Below are 19,765 nucleotides of genomic sequence, written 5' to 3'. Positions count from 1 at the left end.
AAAAAGGAAAATATACCAAAAGAATAAAAAATGAGTACAGTCAATAAAATCCGTCACTGTTGCCCTACAACACAACCCTCACACGGGCAGCCTTCATAGTGTTCAAGTTCTTCAGGGACCCACCAATTCCCACTAGGGTTTTAGTGGGACCCAACACAGGCTCCTCTATGAAGTATCTTGCAAAATCATCTAAAAAGGTGTGTACACGATGGGTGAGCTCACTAGCTCAGTAAATGGAAAGAAAGACACACACAAGCAATGGCAAGTAAATGATCCTAATGTATGAGATTCATTTTAGTCATATTCTACCTAAACAAATCATTCTAGGTCATAGGTAACGTGCTACTCACAACCACAGTGTGCGTATGTCCCGGGTCTGAGACGGGTTCTCCATCCCGCGATACGCCCATAGGATTGTCGGAGAAGGCCTACTGTGAGTACTTGAAAAAGTAAATCATGGCCAAACCATAGCGAAAATGTAAATTGTGGCCGAACCACAGCAGAAAAATAAATCGTGGTCGAACCACAGCAGAAAAGTAAATCGTGGCCGAACCACAGCAGGAATTAAAAGCAGTACGATTGGCCCTCTGAATATATCTCCAAGGTTTCTAGCTACCCTAATGATCAGTCAGACATACTTCTAACCACCATGGCGGTCCACGACCAACGCTTTTCCCCAGTGATAACCCAACACGTAAACCCCTGTTGGGAAGGGTCGTAGCACGAGGGAGTATGAAATCCTAACCACATACTCTTACATGAGATAGTATAACTGCATAATTCTTGCATGTCCCATTCCATAGTGAACCAATGCATTTGTTTCTAAGCCGACTATGGCATCTAATCTAGAAATCCCACAAATGTTCGGTAAGCCGGCATCATAAATATCACATGATAAATCCATTCTTAAGATTTCAACATATAACAATGCATATAGAATTTAAGATATATTTGTTCAGTTCTAATGCATCACTCATTCATCAATCATATGCATAAGCATGGAAATCGGTATGTCAATATAGTCCATGAATGTGAAGGATGTCAAAAACACTCCAAAATTTAAGAATCAAAGTCCTCTCCCAACTTACCTATTCTTGCGGAAAAATCAGCACTCACAGTATAGGTAAGATCCGGAGTGAAAATATGAGTTTCTCGAAACCTAGCACAGATAAAAGGTTTAGAAATGTGTCCAAATCGGGATTATAATTGATGTAGGATATAGACATGACGCGTATAATAGTGTGAAGAAGGTTGTCGATGAGTTTGAGTTCAATTGGAGCTCATTTGGGCTACAGGTGGGTAAGAGAACCCACCTGTGCAGTCTGCCTAGACCGACGGGTCATACAGGCGGGTCAGGAACCCATCAATCTTACCCACTGGTAGAACCAAAGGTGAAAGAATGACTGGTAGGTCACACCGGCGGGTCAGGCACCAGCTGGTCTTACCCGTCGGTAAAACCCGAGGGAGTAGGTGTGACTACCCATCGGTTCTCTCAGATTTTGTTGTTTTCCTTCTTTCTTCCATTCCAACTCTTAGAACCCCAATAGGGTGATTCCCACATCATTTCCCACACATTCTAAGTTTCATCTACTTGATTGTACCATAGATCTAAGATAACAACAAGATTTTGGGGAAGAAATCATACATTTACTTGGAAAAACCCCAACTCTTAGAATCCTCTTCCCAAACTCAAATGCCACTTCAATAATCACCAAATCTTTGTTTCCCTCCTCAAATATTTCAAGGAAATCACATAATGGCTTCATTATCCTCTAGATTCAAACATATACAAAGAGGGTTTCATCAAATCTCAAGGTTCATAGTGTTACTTACCTCAAAATGAAGATCTCAAGTCACCGGACACCATTCTAGCAACGGAAAGGTGACGTGCGGCTCCAGAATCTAATGGGTGAGCCTCTTTCCCCTTTCTTCTCTCCTTTTTCCTCTTTTCTCCTTCTTTTTTACTCTTCTCACCCACTTTGCTACAAACCATAAATGATAGAGAGAGAGTGTTATAAGGCTATTTATACCCTAGTGTTATAAATATCTTCTAGGGTCCGTTTGGTTTTGTCTATTTATGGACCGAATCACATCAAACCATATTTTCGGACAAGGTAGCCAACATCATCGGACATACAAGATCTCATTATGACGAGGAGGCTGAGACACACGTGCTCATCCAAGCCGGGCATGCTGTGGTCCATAATACCCCAACAGGTGGGTCACACTAGTGGGTCTCGCACCTACTAGGTGACACGCACCAATTGGCCAAACAAGCCAACCTTGCTGTATTTTGGAGGAAAATAGAGTTTTAACATGTACTTCACTCTTTCCAAGTGTTGTGGATCAAGTTTCTATCATTCAAATACAATAACGTACATTTCCTACTCATACATGGCCTTGTGATATGTGCAAGGGCACGGCTTAGGCATGCGGATCATCTCGGGTATCGGATCAATCTCATTTGGCCACCCTTCATTTGATGTCACCCTTACCGTCATGTACCATAAGGCATCGGCATCAACCCATTTCGGTTCAGACCCTGCAAGACCAAACCGAACTAATCGATCAATAAACCGGGTTTAAAGAGCAGGGCTCTACATCTACCCCCTTCTTTAAAAATTTTGTGCTCGAAATTGAAGTTCCCTAGTAATCTGAAAAGATGAAGATATTTAGCCTAGATATCAGCTTCTTTCTCCCAGGATGCTTTCTCAAGTGAACGATTGGCCCATCGCACCTTTACAAAGCAATAGATCGATTACAAAGAGTCTTTATCTTCCGGTCTAGGATTTCAACAGACTACTCCTCATAAGTCATATCAGCCTCTAAGTACTCTGATTCTATGATTAGCACGTGTGATGGATTATGTACATACCGTTTCAGCATTGAAACATGGAATTCATTGGGCACGTTGCTGAAAGATGGTAGAAGGGCCAACATATATGCTACTGAGCCAACCCGTTTTAAGATCTCGAACAGGCCAACATATCTTGGACTCAACTTGCCCTTCTTGTGGAACCTGTGTAAGCCCTTGGTGGGTGAGATTTTCAGAAATACTTTCTCCCCTTCTTGGAATTCAATGTCTTTTTGGTGGTTGTCCGCATAGCTCTTTTGTTGGGACTGGACCGCTTTGATTTTCTTGCAAATAACATCAACTTTATCGCAAGTCATCTGTATCATCTCCAGCCCAAGGATTTTCCATTCTCCTACATCATCCCAATATGAGGGAGTTCTGCACCTTCTACCATACAATGCCTCATATGGAGCCATTCCGATTGTGGCTTGATAACTATTATTATACACAAACTCCATAAGAGGTATGTTTTCTTCCCACTGCCACTCATTTCCATTGCACAGGCTCTGAGCATATCTTCTAGTATTTGTATGGTTCGTTCAGATTGCCCTATCAGTCTATGGATGGAAGGCAGTACTTAGATTCACCTGTGTTCCCATAGCATATTGGAGGCTTTTCCAGAAATTAGATGTGAACCTTGGATCTCTGTTTGATACTATACTGATTGGTACTCCATGTAAGCGAACAATATTCTCCATGTAAAGTTGTGCTAGCTTATCCATGGGGTAGGTAGTCTTAATTGGAATGAAATGGGTAGTCATAGTAAGTCTATCAACTACCACCCAAATTGCATCCATTCCCTTGGATGAACGGGGTAGCCCGGTGACAAAGTCCATAGTAATCATACCCCATTTTCACTCCGGTATTGAGAGTGATTAAAGAGTGCCATATGGTCGGTGCCGTTCTACCTTAACTTTCTGACATGTAAGATACTGTGCAACATATAGGGCTACGGTGATCTTCATCCCTGGCCATCAATAACTTTGCTTAAGATCTTTGTACATCTTAGTGGTTCCAGGGTGAAGGGTGTACTCATAACTATGTGTTTCCTTAATTATTTTGTCTTAGATCCCCATGTCATTGGGTACACACAATCTGCCCCGAAGCAATAGTGCTCTGTCATCGGCTATTGTAAAATCAGGATCATCCATCCTATGCTCTTGGATTTTATCTCTGATTTTTTGTAAGTTAGGATCCACGGGTTGTTTCATGATTATTTCATACCTGATGGATGGTTACACCTGTAGAGCTTCCAGAGATGGGATTAACTGTTTAATATCCTTCGGCTGCTGATTAAGCTCTAAGGTAGATCCCTCATTCAAAATGATCTCATCCATTAACATGGCTTCTTTCTTAAGCCGTGGGCTGGTGGCCAAATAAGCAAGTGATACAGTTTGAGCCTTTTGGCTCAGTGCATCAGCCACTATATTAGCCTTACCTGGATAATACTGTATATCACAATCATAATCTTTTATGAGTTCTAGACATCTTCTCTATCTCATGGTCAGATCTCTCTGGGTGAAGAAGTACTTGAGACTTTTGTGATCACTGAATATCTCGCACTTTTTTCTATACAAGTAATGACAGCAGATCTTCAAATCATAGATAACTACCGCCAACTCTAGATCATGAGTGGGATAATTCTTCTTATATTGTTTCAACTATCTAGATATATAGGCCACTACTTTGCCGTGTTGCATAAGAATGCAACCTAACCCAATTCTGGAGGCATCCATGTAGACTGTCATCCCACCAGTACCTTCTGGTATCGTCAGCACTGGGGCTGACACCAATCGTTTCTTTAGTTCTTGAAAACTATCTTCACACTCCTTTGACCATTCAAATTTCACCCATTTTCTAGTAAACTTGATCATTGGGGCAGTGATTCAGGAAAAATTCTCAATGAACCGCCGATAGTAGCCTGCTAATCCCAAGAAACTTCTGATTTCGGTGGCATTCTTAGGAGCTTCCCACTCTACGACTGTTTTTACCTTCCGTATGTCACCTTTGATCCTATTCTTAGACACTACATGCCCTAGGAATCCAACTTCTTTCAACCAAAATTCACACTTGTTAAATTTTTCATATAACTGTTGTTCTCTTAATCTTTGAAGTATCATTCGCAAGTGTTGCGCATGCTTTTCTTCTATTTTCAAGTATATTAAGATGTCATCGATGAAAACGATGACCCATTTATCAAGAAAATCATAAAATACTCGATTAATTAGATCCATAAAGGCTGCTAGTGCATTGGTTAAACTAAAAGACAACACTAGGAATTCATAATGACCATATCGGATCCTAAAAGCCGTCTAGGGTATATCACTGATCTTTATCTTGAGCTGATAGTAATCAGACCTAAGATCAATCTTTGAGAATACTTTAGCGCCTTGCAACTGATCGAAAAGATCATCTATGCGTGGGAACGGATACCAGTTCTTGATGGTCAACTTGTTTAATTTCTGGTAATCGATGCATATATGCAAACTCCCATCCTTCTTCTTGACAAATAGAACTAGGGCACCCCAAGGAGAAACACTTGGGCGTATGAACCCTTTCTCTAACAAATCCTGTAACTAAGTCTATAACTCCTTTAATTCGGGTGGTGCCATTCTGTACGGAGCTTTAGATACTGGTGCTGCTCTGGGAACCAAATCAATGGCAAACTCTAACTCCTTGTCAAGCGGAAGCCGGGTTAGTTCATTTGGAAAGACATTGGGGAACTCCCTAACTACATTTAATTCTTCTAATGGTGTGACTTTTGCTTCTACATCTTGTACTAAATCTAGGTAGTCCAGACATCCATCTTCCAATAACTTTACTGCCTGCAATGCAGAGATAAGAATCTTTCTCGGTCATTTTATTTTATTTGCTTGATACACAAGCTCTTCACCATCATCACTCACCAGTTTAATTTGCTTTTCGGCACACATGATATTTACTTGGTGAGTAGATAACCAATCCATGCCAAATATAACATCAAAATTCTGCATATTAAATTTTCATAAGTTGAGCATATAGCTTTTTCCCACCTATCTCAACGGAATATGGCATGTACACTTCATTCAACTGTGTTACCTTAGCCGTAGGTGTGCTAAAAATCAATTTACTTTATAAAGCCCTAGCCATCACATCAATCTTACTAGTAAATCTTTTAGATATAAAAGAATGTGATGCAACAGAATCAAATAATACATAAGTTGGCATTCCCAAGATAGATAGGATATCTGCTACAACATCGAGGCTTGCCTCAACTTCTTTAGCTGACAAAGCATAAATTCTTCCTTGAGGTGGACCACCTTGAGTTAAGGTGGGTCTAGGAATGGGAGGCTGATTCTGCACCATAACTAGCTTATATGGGCAATCCTTTGCAAAAATGCCCAAGTGAATGGCATACATAGCACCTATTCTGAGAGGCTAGCACTGGTAATAGTGCCCTCTGTATCTAACCCTGTGTAGTAGGAGGTTGAGGTGGCCGGGGAGCTGTGGGCACCGTGTTAGTGTTCGGGCAGAAAGAGAAAGTACCCGGTCTATTGGTAGGTTGGGGCATGTAACCCGATGATCTATAACGTTGTTGATATGATGGACCATAATTATACGGCCCATAAAAGCTCTAATTCGGGTTGCCTGAATCTGCATGGGGATTGGATCTCTTCCAAAGTTCAAGTGTAGTGGAGGACTCTCCCTTCTGCTTGTCCTCTATAGTCTTGGCTTTCTGGACAATCTGAGCAAAATCAGTCAAGTCCATAGCCCCCAAAATTGTGCCAATAGATACTTTTAGCCCTTTCAGAAATTTCTTTGCCTTTTCCTCTGCTGTTTTCATGTGTGGAGGGGCAAAGTAAACAACTCCTAAAACTGCTGCTGGTACTCAAGGACAGACTTATTTCCCTGATTCAAAGCTGAGAATTCAGTCTCTTTACGATCTCTAAAGCTTAAGGGGTAATAATTCGATAGGAACATTTCCTTGAACTGTTCCCATATTGGTTCCAGATGGGTTGCCAACAGGATAGGCTTAGAAGCCTTCCACCATGAATCAGTTTCATTTCTTAACTGTAACCTAGCACAAATGAGTTTCTGAGATTCTGTACGTTCCACCACCTCAAATATATTTTTCAATTCTTGGATCCACCAGTCCGGCTCTAATGGATCACTCTCCACCTTGGTGAAAATAGGTGGCAAGTGCCTCTTAAATGATTCCACCTGCCTTATAGTAGTGACAGCTGATGGATAGCATGTCGGATATGTCAGATAATACTGGTATGGGAGATGCAACATATATGGAGGTGTGCCATGAGGAGGAAACCGTGGAGTAACCCCAGGTGGAGTACCTCCAAGTTGGTCCTGTGGTGGTACAGCAGATAATACACTCCCTTGTGTCTTGACAGGTGGTGCTCGAGGAGAAGCACCCCTTGACTAAACTCCAACACCAGGTACAACAGGAGGATCTTATGGGAAAGGTACCACACAAGGATGTTAACCCATATACATAGGGTGCAACTGTTGCTGTATAGAATTCATGAAAGTCTGCTATTGTTGGAGTAGCTATTGTTGGCAAGCCTATTGCGACTGTTGAATAAGAGCTACAATATCATTAGGAGTAACAACAAGAGGAGAATCTAGAATTTTAGGGGTAGGTGAGCCCCCAACTATATCTTCTAGTCCAGGACTCACCTATGGTCGAGGTTCTCGAAGGTTAGGTGGTCGTCCAACAAGACAGGAACCACGTGGGGCCCCTTTTGTATTACTGTCAGATCTAGTACGTACTATGATGCTTCGTACCTGGATTACAACAAGATTTGGTACAATTAAGTGCCACATTCACTTCATGTAAGCACAAAATCAAATCATATCATGCCTTCCATCATGCAATCGTAGTGCATTTCATCATCATAGCACATATTCCCAAACATTAAGTTCTACATTGTATCATAATTACCCCACATGAGCATGCATAAAAATTCATTATGCATTAGTTTATAATTCTCATAAAAATGGGGTCTACAAGGCTCAAAAATCAAATCCCCAAAATTTGGGGGATTCTCGGTCCAAAAACCTACACGGGCAAGTGGGTCATTTTTATGACCCGCTGGTGGCGACCCACCGGTCTTGTCACAGATTTTGTTTTAAGGGCAGAAAAGCCCACATTTTCAAAACTTTTCATTTCCCGCTTCTTCTTCTCTTCTCTAAATCGCCCAAGGTACCCAAGGAGCATCCAAGAGCACCATTTCCAGCCCTACTCACGCCTCTCCCTTGGATCTACAGTCTCTAAACTTCATTATCAACATCAATTAATTAGGTTTTCTATTCTCCTCTTTGGGATTTTTGTTGTCCTTGCTCAATAACCTCAAATACTCCATTTTCTTTTTAATTTCTTCCCATTAAATTGAATGTGGTATGTGAAATGGTCATTTCCTTGATAATCCTCCTTTCTAGCATTAAATATGCCATCTCTATGGATTACTTAACCCCATTTTCTCAAAATTCTTGTTGTTTTAGGGTTTTTCCCATTTTTCTTTTATTTCTTGTGAATTGTTTGATTCAATGAGTCTACACACTCACATTTGAGTGCATAATAGTGGTAGGAGTGCTATATTGCACATATACTTCATTTTTCTCACTTTGGCATGGATCTTCCACATTTTCTGGGCTAATGTTCTTAGAAATTTGGGGCTTTCACTCATTTCAACCTCAATATGCCATAATATTCACATTCACATGAAATTGACCCTTTCCTCAGATATTATTGTCATCATTCCACAATGATTTGGATATACTAGGTTATGCTACGCTTTGTGAAATTTTTCCATTTACTCTTCTTTTTGGAAAAATCTGTCAATTTCTTAAAGTGATATGGAATCTTGGTATTTATTTATCCATACTTTAAATACTGTCTCGTTGCTTGTCTTTTGTTGGTGTATTACCTTAACATTAGATTCTCTATAATGTTCATTCATCCTTATATGGTTCTCCCCATTTTCCATTCCCATGTAATTTCATTATGTCAATGGTATTATACTCATAAAGTTATTCTCCTTATTTGTCATGCTACATGCATTGTTTATCCAATGTTGATTAGCATAGGGTGCATCATTTTCACTAATCCTTTCCTTGGGATCATAATGCTTTGTTTCCTCACTTTCACCCTTTGGTTTACATTTTCCTCTTAGCATCTTATCGGTTTTTCTTACATACTCTTTTCCATCTATTGTAGGATGTCTTCCCACAAAGGCAAAGGGGCAGCTTCCTCTTTTAGGAGTGGGCAAGCTTCTAGTAGGAGAAGGAGGTGTTCTACTTCCAGCTCCTCAGCTTCCCGGGCTCGACCCGCTCGAGACCTATCTAAGGAGTTTAAGGATTACGATGACAGAGTGTTTCACAGTCTTAAGACTGCACACTCTTAGTCGAGTTCAAGAAAAGACCCAACTTGTTGGAGAAAACTGTTGTAGTGGAGGACTTCGTTCGAGTTTGGCTACTCGAGCGATTCACCGTCCTTGGTTGGCAATCCATGTTATCCTTTGACCGTCGCGGCTATCCCAACCTCATGAGGTTGTTCTATTGCAACTTGGAGGTGGTCTATAATGATAGGATGTACACCCTCACCAGCCGGGTAAAGGGTCAAAATATCAAGTTTCCTATCGATTTGTTAGCGGATATCCTGGGTATCTCATTAGAGGGTACGTGGTATTATTTTCCTCCCAGGGGTAGGGCCTTGGGTCCCCATATGAGCGAGAACTTCCAGAAGCACGTCTACTAGACCATCTGTGGTAGTAAGGCCCAACCTGAGTCTGAGACTTCCTATTATGCTGAGGTTCGCCACCTGGCCTAGTTCAACCTACTTCCTCATGCTGGGCACTAGAACCAAGTGAACTTCATGGCTACATATATGGCCTACTGCCTCTAAACTACATTAGATGGTCCTCCACGCTTATACCTTCCATATATGATCATGAAGACGATGGAGTACCACATAGCCCATCCTGCAGATGGTAGCTACCCCTACTCTTGGTCGCTTACAAAGATTTTTGAGTACTTTCATGTTGACCTAGTGGGTGAAGTGTGTAGTGCCCCCTCGAATCGATTTGCCTGGGGCATCTTGCACAAGATGGCGCTATTCCATCTAATAGAGCCAGTGGTGGGGGAGGCAGCCTAGGAGGAGGGTGGTGACAATGAGGAGAAGGATAAGGACTATATCCCTGAGGAGGAGGAGGATATAGAAATAGATGTGGAGATGGAGGATGAGGTCCCCTTTAGAGCAATTCCACCATCTCCAGGAAGAGGGTTTGATTTCCAGGGTATAATGGCCAGTTTGAAGGCACTTTAGGAGGGTCAGGAAAAGCTTCTGATTGGGCAAGCAAAGATGAAAGAAACTCAGGCGAGCATGATCATAGACTTTGACGACATAGACCATGCCTTGGACTTAGCCTCTAAGGACATGGCGATGAGTCTCAAACATCTACAGGACGGCATGGTCTTGGTGAACCGTCGATTCGACTACTATGATCGTCACTTAGGTATTAACTCAAGCGAGCAGGTGGAGGAGGTCATCGACTTGGATGACATTGATGATGAGGACTAGTGATACTATTGCTATATTTCTTTTTCCTTTTATATTATATTTTCTTGTCTAAAATTATTAGAACAGTTCTCTAGTGTGTAGAGAAATTTCTAGATGTGTTTATGTTGTGAATTCTCTTCTTATATATGGAAAATTCTCCATGATTATGTAATCTCTTCTCTTTGTATGAAACTTTTGGTACTCTTAAATTACAAATAAATCATGGCAAAATATTTAAGTTTTGTGTACTTTTAATTTTATTTGAATTCTTTTATGGTTCTCCCCAACCCCTTGTCTAAATTTGGGTTTCTAAGAATTTAATTCTTTCAAGCTGTGTGCGATTAGGGTATCGCGCTCTGATACCACCATTGTTATGCCCCGTTCACATAGAATCGGACCAGTGATCGGGTTCCCTCTGGGTAACCTAAACCACCAGGATCATCTGATACAGTAACCATAGCACAGCAAACCACAGGTGATCAATGGAATATAATAATATGATACAGTGGAAGTCTTTTTATAAATGATTAACTGTAATTCCCCATATACTCTTGATACCTAAATTATTATACATAGTATAATTATATGTGGGCCCGTAGGCATGATATTTATATAAGAAATAGAAATTTAAATATCGAGAGCACAAAAAGGGAAATATACCAGAAGAATCAAAATAGAGTACAGTCAATAGAATCCTTCATTGTTGCCCTGCAACACAATCCTCACACGTGCAGCCTTCACCGTGTTTTAACTTCGTCAAGGACCCACCAATCCTCCACTGGGGTTTCGTCAGTGGGACCCAGCACGGGTTCCTCTACGGAGTATCCTGTAAAATCATCTAAAAATGTGTGCACACAAGGGGTGAGCTCACTAGCTCAGTAAATAGAAAGAAAGACACACATAAGCAATGACAAACAAATGATCCTCTATGCATGAGATTCATTTTAGTCCTATTCCACCTAAACAAATCATTCTAGGTCATAGGTAACGTGCTACTCACAACCACAGTGCGCGTATGCTCCGAGTCCGAGAAGGGTTCTCCATCTCATGATACGCCCATAAGGTTGTCAGAGAAGGCCCACCATGAGTATTTAGAAAAGTAAATCGTGGCCAAACCATAGCAGAAATTAAAGCAGTATAATTGGCCCTCTGAATATATCATCAAGATTTTCAACTGTCCTAATGATCAATTAGGCATACTTCTAACCACCACGGTGGTCCGCGATCAACACTTCCCCCCAGTGATAACCCAACACGTAAATCCCTGTTGGGAAGGGTTGTAATATGAGAGAATATGAAATCCTAACCACATGCCCCTACATTAGATAGTACAACTACATAGTTCTTCCATTTCTCATTCCACGGTGAACCAATGCATTTATTTCCAAGCCGACTACGGCTTCTAATCTAGAAATCCCACACGTGTTTGGAAAGCTGGCATCATAAACATCACATGATAAACCATTCTCAAGATTTCAACATATAACAATGCATATAGAATTTAAGATATACATGTTCAGTTCTAATGCATCACTCATTCATCAATCATATGCATGAGCATGGCAATCGGTATGTCAATATAGTCCATGAATACGAAGGATGCCAAAAACACTCTAAAAATTAAGAATCAAAGTCCTCTCCCCACTTACCTATTCTTGTGAAAGAATCAGCACTCACGATAAAGATAAGATCCGGAGTAAAAAGATGAGTTTCTCGAAACCTAGCACAGATAAAGGGTTTAGAAATGTGTCAAAATCGGGATTATAATCGAGTAGGATATAGACTTGATGCGTATAATAGCGTGAAGAAGGTTGTTGACAAGTTTGAATTCAATCGGAGCTCATTTAGGCTATAGGTGGGTCATACAGATGGGTAGGAGAACCCACTTGTGTAGTCTGCCTAGATCGGTGGGTTATACAGGTAAGTTAGGAGCCCACCGGTCTTACCCACCGGTAGAACCAGGGGTGTAAGAATGATTGATAGGTCACACTGGTGGTCAGGCACCTGTCGGTCTTACACACCGGTAGAACCTGAGGGAGCAGGTGTGACTGGTGGGTCACATCGACGAGTTAGGCACCCACCGGTCTGACCCATCGGTTCTCTCAGATTTTATTATTTTCCTTCTTTCTTCCATTCCAACTCTTGGAACCCCAATAGGGTGATTCCCACATCATTTCCACACATTCGAAGTTTCAGCTACTTGATTGTACCATGGATCTAAGACAACAACAAGATTTGAAAGAAGAAATCATACATTTACTTGGAAAAACCCCAACTCTTGGAATCCTCTTCCCAAACTCAAATGCCACTTCAATAATCACCAAATCTTTTTTTCCTTCCTCAAATATTTCAAGAAAATCACACAATGGCTTCATTATCCTCTAGATTCAAACATATACAAAGAGGGTTTCATCAAATCTCAAGGTTCATGGTGTTACTTACCTCAAAATGAAGATCTCAAGTCACCGGATACTATTCCGATGATGGAAAGGCGACGTGCGGCTTCGGAATCCAAGGGGTGAGCCTCTTTCTTTCTTCTTTTCTCCTTCTTCCTCACTCCCCTCACCCACTTTGCTAAAAACCATAAATGAGGGAGAGAGTGTTATAAGGCAATTTATACCCTAGTGTTATAAATATCTTCTAGGGTCCTTTTGGTTTTATCCATTTATGGACCGAATCGCATCAAATCGTATTTTCGGATGAGGTAGCCAACATCATCGGACATACAAAACCTCATTACGATGAGGAGGCCAAGACACAAGTGCTCATCCAAGCTGGGCATGCTGGGGTCCATAATACCCCAACAGGTGGGTCACACTGGTGGGTCTCGTACATATCAGTGACATACACCAGTTGGTCAAACAAGCCAACCTTGCTGTATTTTGGAGGAAAATAGAGTCTTAACATGTACTTCACTCTCACCACGTGTTGTGGATTAAGTTCCTATCATTTAAATACTATAGCGTACCTTTCCTACTCATACATAGCCTTATGTTGTTAGGCATACAAATAATCTCAGGTACCGGCTCAATCTCATCCGGCCACCCCGTATTTGACGTCATCCTTACCGTCATGTACCATAAGGTACCAGCTTCAACCCGTTCTGGTTCAAACCCTACAAGACCAAACCGAACCAATTGATCAATAAACCGGGTTTAAAGAGCAAGGCTCTACATTCATGCTTTACATCAGAGAAGATTTAGGCCTTTTGTGATGACCAGGACCTGACAGCAACCCAAAACCCTAAACCCTAATCTAACCCAAAATCCTCCAATAACTCGAAACCATAATCCGGCCCGAAAGCCTAATCAACCTGAGATCATTTTAATACCTGATCTTGTGGCACATGATATTAGCATGTTATATACTAAAAAATCGATTCTAATTACTCTTTGATGGTGTAGGAATGACATAAATAAGGATTGTCGAAACACCCCTAGTTTACAATAGGGCAGAAAATCATTCCTTCCAAATCTTTATTTTTTAGGAGAAAAAAATGAGCTCAAAACCATGTCATTGGATAGTGCTCAGAAAGACGATTCCGCCGATATATTGCACGTAAAAATTGAACCATCGGATCTCCCAGAATCGCTCCTGAAAGTCAGAATTGGGCAGACAGGACCTATTTTTGTCCAAGATTCTTCTTGGGCTGCCAGATTTTTCACGGGCTTGCCAAAAATATTGTGGGCCCACCAGTTTTCTTTTGTTTTTTTTACCTGATTTAACCCCAGACCCAAAAGTAAAAGTCTTGCTTCGGTTCTGGTCCCTAGTTCTAAATTTTAACTATCACACGCCACCTTCACTAAGGTAAAGGCATGATCCAAGATGTAGTACTTTAACCTCACAATTTAACAAGATTATCTAATAATTCAGCAAAGTATAAAGATCATAGCCGATATACAAACTAATGAACATCTACATTGTACTGAATATACATACAAGTTTTTGTTCAGATTACAAAACCATAATATTCACAAGACACTATCTATGGTACATCTCAAATACACAAAAATAATAATAAAAAAAATCTTCACGGTGCTCCGTAAGTACATTCATCACATATGCAATCTAGATCATGCTCCTCTACTCCTCTACTCTCATACCCACATCGCATTAGTCACAGTAGTCGGTGTCTCACCACATGTTATTGCCTAAAAATATTTGTCACCATCTAAAAAGGAAACACAACCGTGGAGTGAGCTTCACTAAGCCCAGTGAGTGGTGGGAGCATGCCAGCGAAAGCATCCATAATGATGTAATGAATGAACAACCAAGGTTATCATGATGCAATTTTTAATTCATTATATATAACAAACTAGATAATATAACTAAGTCTAAATATGGTATTAGTGCTATTGTAACATAGGTGGTATCCCTGGTCCTAGAATGCACCATCGATCACCCAGAGATACAAGCTAGTTGCAAGTTAGGAGCATACCAGTCCCTACATGCGCACTTCGATTCCTCGGTAAGACCCTATTAATAATCCCTCTATTGCCTCGGTATCGGAATTACCATGGGCCACGCCGGGCTGTGTCACTCCCATATTGCTTTCACACTATTAAAATGGTAAAAAGGGGTGCTATTTATAGGTTTTTTACCCATCAACACAAATTTTGACAGACTAGCCAAAAATAGAATCTTTTTTGGTCCGTCCGTCACCCAAAAAAGGCAACGTTTCATGGTTCCAATATAGGATCCGACAATTATAGTCGAAATCAAACCAAATTTAAGTACCAATATATTTAAGCATAATATATTAATACATTTAATTCTACTATGTTATAATATATTACAAATAATAGTTTTTTTTTTTTTTTACAACTATTATTAGTTTTAGATTTTATAATAGTAGATATATACTACAAAATGAGTACAAGAATCAGAACTGAACCATGTAGGAACCAACTTTAGGAACTAAATAGGAACTAGAACCATACTGGAAATGGATAGATTCGTTACAAGTATAGATTTTTCAGAATCAAGGCCGGATTTGATTCGATTCCAAATCACACCATTACTCCCTGGAACCAAATAAAAAACGAATAAGATACCTAGTTCTGGACTGATTTACACCCTTAGTAGTATGTGTAGCAAGGCTCTAGGCTCCACCCAACCACTAGAGCACAACATGCTTTGAGGGTTGTTGCTCTTGTTCAATCATGACCATTGTGAGACGATGACCCAACTTAACCCGACATATTAATGATGCTATTTATATATTAAATGGGGGTAACTCGAACGCTATGCCGTAATGAAAACCCCAATCCATGTAATGAACGGTTAATGAATAGGTTGAATTCAGATTAGCATGCACGACCGTGGTTTGAGGAATCAAATCAGATTGGTTGAAATGAGTTGATTCGGATCAGTATTGGCTTTGATTATTGGCTGATGTCATATTGGTGGATCAACACGGACAAAGGATAAAATGGTAAAAAAAAAATTGTTTTAAAATTGAAAAAAAGGTATTTCCGTCCAATCCAAATCAATTCGAATCACTATGGGTCTTGATCGATAGCGAGTTCTGAACAACATAACATTTATTTTTTGGTTGAAGGGAACAAAATAACTATGTAATGAAAAGAACAAAGCAGGGAAGAAAAAAGATCTGATGAAATGTATTAGTTATTAATTGCTTTTTTCTTAGAAATAATAATAATAATAATAATAATTATTATTATTATTATTATTATCAAAAGAAAAAAAATAGTGACAACAATATACAATAGCAAAAGAAAATAGTAATAATAATAAGGGGAAAAGTACTTTGTCTAGGACCTTGGCCTACCACAACACTCCTTGTGTCTATCTCTCTCCTTTCGCTATGAAAAGACATTTTTTACCCCTTATTTTGGGGAAGACTAACATAGACACAGGGAACTATGGCATCGGCTGCATTCCCAAAACAGAGAACCACTTCACTAATAATATTTAAGGGGAGAGATCTACAAGTTGCATGTTTATATTAGCATTCTAAATGCCAAACCAATAGTGGATAGCGAAACAATATATTTAATAAGGAAAGATAAGTCAACACTCACAACATGGACTTCCATTTTCCTAATAATAAACTAGTATTTATTAAATAAACTAGGAAGAGGGTTCCCCGTGCTGCCAGTGTAGGGCGGACTGTACGCACCATACCAATGGTTGTACTGAAAAAATTGCATATCATTCATATGGGACCCACATACTCAGAATAGGTGAAAGGAAATGATAAAAAATATTAATGTGAGAAAAACTGCATTAGCATTGTTGGATAATTTTTTGCATAAACTAATAAGAACAAATAAAAAGCAACATATGGATTAAATTGGTCAATTTTAAGTTTGGAGGGTTCAAACATAGAGTTTACTTGTTTTAATATCTGTTTGGTGTCAATTTCAAATTAATTGATAGAGAAACCTAAACTATTTAATACAAACATAGATATAAGTAGAGAAGAAGATTCTTTGAGCAAACGACATAAATAAGCGTAATAATGAATAATTATAAAATGATTTTATACATGGGAGGACAGGAAAACCATTTCATTTGAGGAAGATAGAGAGAAAGGACCCCTGAACTTCAGAGAACTTTTTCCATTGAAGTACATAATGGGTTCGGTTGAATTTGTATCATGTAGGTCATGTTGTCTCTCACTAAACGTTACGAAAGTGCAAGTTGGTTGATGTTTACGGGGTGTAACGACCCAAAAATACTCAAATCCTAATCTGATCCATCCAGATCAAGTAATGATAACTCCCATGAGCTGAAATGTATGATTTTCTCTGACGCACATTCCAAAGCATATTCTTGACTATGTGTGGTTTTCTGTGATATTACATCCACATTTTCACTACAAATATATTTCAAAGTCATTTTTTTTTAAATTAAATTAATGAAATACTATATAACCGGCTCCACCCATGGCATGGTATTGTCCACTTCAGAGGTGGACCGTATCATATATACACATTCTCAGATTATGTTGAATTTTCTGTGATTCTCCAAAAAATCAAAGGCCAACCCCAAACTAAGACAAAATAATTTTCCTTTCTCAAAAAGCGGGATTAAGACAGAAAACATTTTCCTGTCCCTTTGAACGGAAGAAAGAAGCTATTTCTACGATATAAAGAGACTACTTTTGCATTACCACATTGGTCAAGCCAGGCCAAAACTACCAGGTAAGCGCAGGGAAGATTCAGAGCACCTTCTTTCTTTTTTTCCTTTTCTTGGTAGATATTCAAAGCACCTTCAACATTATTCCATGGACTGTGATCTAGTTTTTCCTTCTTTTGTCAACTAGTCTGGGTTAATATATTAATAGAAGACAATATCTTTCAATAATTTATATATTTTGACAAGTTAAGATCATCCATGAAATGGCTTCGAAATTTCTATCTGCAATTATTGTCGAATCCAATTATTTTATTTTATTTTTCTTTTTAAGGCGGCGTTGTTCAAGTAAGGTGATTGCATTATCAAGGAAAGTGCATTTACTCATTGGTCAAGCCACTTCCAAAGTCCAGGGTACTTGCATAGAAGATTCATAATACTTTCATTTCCATTTTCTCTTTATCTTATTCCTTTCGGTTGTTACATCAATAGACAGCATCTCCTAACGTTTCCTATAATTTTGATGATTTGATTGAGCATCATCAATGGAATTTTCTTTTGTTATAAAACCAATTTATTAAAGGGTAATTTACAATGCTAACCCCTTGAAGAATGCCAACATTATAAAAACACCCACTCTTTTTCACCAAATTAGACTCAGACCCCCTGTCGTTAGTCAAGTTTACAGAATATACCAAGAATGCTGACATCAATAGTTAATTTTTTTTTTAAATACCATTTTGCCCTTAAAAATAAAAGAGTACCAAAATTACCTCCATTAGTTTTAATCCCCAAATCGTTGAAGAAACAACCCTAACTCACTCTCACTTCCCCTTAGTTCACCTTCATTATCTTACTTTACTTATTGCTGGAGTTACATAGAAAGAACACCAGAAGTTCGTACTCAACTGTCATAGAACTATGGTAATGGTAGTATTAGATCCTTGTCTTCGTCTTATGAAGTGTTTTCCCGATCACATTCTCCGACATGTGTACACCCATCGTGTAAGCATTCTTAGCCTGAATCGTGTACTTCCCGTCTCTCCTGATTCTTGTGCAAGTCTCAGAACAGTAGCTTCTCGAACCCCCATTCTCTGAAATGTTCAAACCCATCAGAAATTTCAGAAAGATGAGACAAAATAAAATTAAATTTAGCTTCTACAACTCCAAAATTTCAGATATGTATCTTAATTGGCTAATTACTTGCAGTAATCCTAAGTCGAATCATTTAGGCAGAGCTTGCTAGATATGGGATTCTTCTCAATGGTGAACTGGGTATAATCTGAGAACTCTTGCAAAACCAATTCCAATGTGTTCCGGTCGGGTAGATATATATACACTCATCCACATCGAAGTAAAATGTCTAGTTTGCAGAGTGTCAATACCAATGCAAACAATCGTTCACCACCAGAAATTGGTTATAATAGTACCCATCAAACTCCGCCTGAGCCCTAATGTCCTGAATCGTCACCCTCTCGGCTCGTACCCATGGATCCAGAGCTGCCCTCACCGCCGGCGTCACTCCTCCGGCATCGTGAAACACAAAATGTGAGCTCGGCCTGAAGAACCAAGCATGGTAGGAGATCCATTCCCGTATCCTTGCAACACTTAGGTTCCCATATAAGGATGACCTCAATCAGTGGCGACGACTTCTTCCCCAAATTGCAATAGGTAGAGAGACAAGAACAAAGGAGAGAAAGTCATAAAAGACATAAGGATGAATAGGGGGTATTTTTGGTATAATAAGATAAGGGGGTTTTACTCATAAGGGCTAAAGTGTCATTTCATAGCATCACTGAACACTGACTAACGGCAGGAGGTCTGAGTCCAATTATGTGAAAGAGAGCGGTGTTCTTATAATACTGGCATTCTCTAGGAGGTGGCTTTGTAAATTACCCTTTATTAAATATAAAAAGAGGAAGAGTAGGTGAGGGGAAAATATTTTTTAAATTATTGTATTAATTTTATTTTTAATCATAGAATTTTAAGGCCTTGTCGCCCTCAAATACTTTATTAATCATTAAAAAAAAAAAAAACACAAATGAAGTACAATTGTATTAGGGGTTTTATTTGCTACCCAGGTTATGTAGAAACTTCCTGTTACCCGGGCTCACACACAAAGAAATAGAATTTTAAAGGATATTTTGGAAAATACTAAAGCTTAAGAGGGTATTTATAAATGTAAAGAGTAAGTGAATTATTCCATTTCTTTGGCTACAAAATGGATAGGAGGAAGTTCCTACAACTTTTTTGGATTG

At 39.4% G+C, this 19,765-nt stretch overlaps 1 pseudogene; it reads right to left on the bottom strand.

Annotated features, from left to right (window-relative positions):
- Positions 1-6,703: 6,703 nt before the first annotated feature.
- Positions 6,704-19,138, bottom strand: LOC122067322 (annotated as a pseudogene).
- Between the last annotated feature and the right edge of the window lie 627 nt (positions 19,139-19,765).

The sequence above is a fragment of the Macadamia integrifolia genome, unplaced genomic scaffold, assembly GCF_013358625.1.
Source record: "Macadamia integrifolia cultivar HAES 741 unplaced genomic scaffold, SCU_Mint_v3 scaffold2838, whole genome shotgun sequence".
In the NCBI taxonomy this organism is placed as follows: Eukaryota; Viridiplantae; Streptophyta; class Magnoliopsida; order Proteales; family Proteaceae; genus Macadamia; species Macadamia integrifolia.
The sequence above is the reverse complement of the archived record's forward strand: the minus strand, read 5'-3'. Positions and strand labels throughout refer to the sequence as shown.